This window comes from Spinacia oleracea, chromosome 4, assembly GCF_020520425.1.
Source record: "Spinacia oleracea cultivar Varoflay chromosome 4, BTI_SOV_V1, whole genome shotgun sequence".
Lineage (NCBI taxonomy): Eukaryota > Viridiplantae > Streptophyta > Magnoliopsida > Caryophyllales > Amaranthaceae > Spinacia > Spinacia oleracea.
Genome location: NC_079490.1, coordinates 125,011,446 through 125,014,805, shown reverse-complemented (window position 1 = coordinate 125,014,805; position 3,360 = coordinate 125,011,446).

The window sequence follows — 3,360 nt, the reverse complement described above, 5'->3', positions numbered from 1 at the left end:
CTTGAGGTCTCCTATCTTCTATCTTGACTTTCTGGCAAGTCAGGCATCTAGCCACAAATTCAGCCACTTCATTCTTCATTCTTGGCCACCAATAGATCTTCTTCAAATCTTTATACAACTTGTCACCACCCGGGTGTACAGAGTATGGCTTATTGTGCCCTTCTCTCATCAATTTCTCCTTCAATTCACCACACTTTTGAGGCACGCACCACCTGCTTTTGTACCTCAAACTTCCATCATCATGGATCTTTAAATCTAATTTCTTTCCTTGCGAAATCTTTTCCTTGATTCACTCCAACTTTACATCGCCAGCCAGATTCTCCTTAATCTCATCAAATATCGACGGCTGGATGGTTAAGGCATTTATTATTCCTTCAAGACATTCACCACTCACTATTTCTAGATTCAATCGATGCATGTCCTTACACAGCTCGTTAGCAACGACTAACGCATTCACATTATGACTTGATTTCCTGCTCAAGGCATCTGCAACTACATTGGCTTTTCCCTCATGGTGTTGAATGTCCATATCATAATCCTTGATTAACTCCAACCACCTTCGTTGGCGCATATTCAAATCCTTCTGTGTGAAAATGTACTTCAAACTCTTATTATCCATGAATATCCTACATTTCACACCATAGAGATATTGTCTCCATATCTTCAATGCAAACACTAAGGCGGCTAGCTCTAAATCATGGTTAGGGTAATTGGATTCATATGGTTTCAACTGCCTCGATGCATACACAATCACCTTTCCGTTCTGCATCAATACACACCCTAATCCATTCTTAGAGGCATCACTATATACATCATAGGTACCACTCTCATCTGGCAAAGTTAACACCGGCGCGGTTGTCAATCGCGTCTTCAGAGCTTGGAACGCCTCCTCACACTGGTCGTTCCACTCAAAATTTGCTTCCTTCTTCATCAAGGTTGTCATTGGCTTGGCTATCCTAGAGAAGTCTTGCACAAAGCGTCTATAGTAACCAGCTAATCCCAGAAAACTTCGAATGTCAGTCACACTCGTGGGTGTAGGCCATTCACTAACAGCTTTGATCTTAGCAGGGTCTACTGCCACTCCTTCTTTAAACACAAAATGTCCCAAAAATGCAACCTTTTCCAACCAAAATTCACACATTGAGAACTTGGCATACAACTGGTTATCTCTCAGCGTACTCTGGTGTTCAGCGTGATCCTCTTCACTCTTCAAATACACTACGATGTCATCTATGAAAACCACTACAAACGTATCCAAGAAAGCATGAAACACACGGTTCATTAAGTCCATAAATATTGCAGGTGCATTGGTTAACCCAAAAGGCATAACCGTGAACTCATAATGTCCGTATCTAGTCCTGAATGCGGTCTTTGGTATATCGTGATCAGAGATTCTCAATTGATGATAACCTGAGCGCAAATCGATCTTTGAAAAGATTCTTGCTCCTTTCAGTTTGTCAGATAGGTCATCTATCCTAGGTAAAGGATACTTATTCTTGATCGTGACTTTATTGAGCTCCTTGTAGTCTATACAGAGCCTCATGCTTCCATCCTTCTTTTTCACGAAAAAGACTGGTGCTCCCCAAGGCGATGCACTTGGCCTAATGTAACCTTTCTCTAACAGATCCTCCAATTGGCCTTTCAACTCATTCATTTCTGCTGGAGCCATTCGATATGGTGCTTTCGAGATAGGCGCGGTTCCAGGCACTAGGTCTATGGTGAAGTCAATAGGTCTATTGGGAGGCATCTCCGGGATCTCTTCCGGCAACACATCAAGGAATTCATTCACTACCGCAATGTCCTCAGGTTGATCCTTGGTCAAATGCTCTAGGTTCTCACATTCCATAAGAAGACTGGGTTCCCTTTACTGACTAGCTTCACGAGTTCCATTGCCGTGATAATCCCTATGTTCTTAGGTTTACCAAAACAACGATACGACACTACTTTGCCTAAGCTAGACCTCAAGTGAACCTTCTGCTTCTCACAATCTATTTTGGCTTTGAACATGGCCAACCAGTTTATCCCTAGAATCACATCTAGCTGCCCTAACTCAAACTCGATTAGGTTAGATAGGAATACGGTCTTGGCTATGGTCAAAGGCACATCCCTATGGATTTTGGTACACTTTACTATGCTACCAGTAGGTATGACTATGGGCACCTAAATTGTTTCAGGCTCTTTCAAACCTAATTTTCCCAAAACGTCTACTGAGATAAAAGAATATGTTGCACCAGAATCAAATAGTACTTTAACTAAAACGGAGTTAATAGAAAAAGTACCAGCTATGACGTCAGAGGAAGTTTCTACTTCTTTCCTAGATATCACATTCAGCTTCCCTTGGGCAACTCCTTTGTTATAGCCACCTCCATCGGTGTTTCCATTGCTGTTTCGGTTCCCATTCTGCTGTCGGTTTCCCCCAGGCTTTCCATGGTTCTGGTGATTGCCATTGCTATTGTTACCACCTTGGTAACCCCTTTGGTTTCCACCTCCATTTCCTCCATTTCTGTTTTGGTTATTCCGATTATTGTTCTTGTGGTTACCTTGGTTAGGCTTTCTATTCTTAGAATAGCATTTGTACTCTCTATGGCCTAACTTCTGACAGAACCTACAGGTCACTAGGTTTCCGTCACAGTCCTTTCCAGGGTGGTTCATGTTGCAGCGCCTACAATCGTAGGTCCGTACTCCATTCCTTCCAGACTGGTTTCCGCCACTTGGGTTGTTGCGATTTCCACCATTGTTACCTCTAAACTGGAAGTTCCCATTCCCTTTGTTCTTCTTAAAACTCCCTTGATTCTGTTGGTTACTCCCCTGGTTCGAGTTCCCAACATCCTTTCTTTTCTCAGCACCTCCATTCTTCCTGTGTTGTAACCCATACAGGTGAGCAGCTTTTCTGTACAGGGTATCCAATGAGGTAAAAGTCTCTCCAGACAGCAGCAACTGTAAGTCCATGGTCAATCCATTCTCAAACCTTTAAGCTCTAAGCTCTTTCGTTGCCACCACTTCAGGTGCAAACCTAGACATCTCTATAAACTTGGAGTAGTACTCTGTTACTGACAAACCTTCCATTTTGAGTTCGATGAACTCCTGCGCCTTTTGCTTCTTCAGGTAAGGTGGGTAAAACTTATTTCTCAACGCGGTTTTAAACGCTTCCCATCCAAAGTTAGGTGTGGCTCTAAAGGCATTCTCACATCGTTGCCACCATAAATCAGCATCGCCTCTAAGGTAATACACAGCATTGTTTACCCTAAGGTCTTTGGGGTAATTCACAGCTAGGATAAGCTTATCAAATTCTCTCAACCAATTTTTCAAGTACACTTGGTTCAATCTCCCCGTGGTACAGTGGGGGCTTGCTTTGAGCTA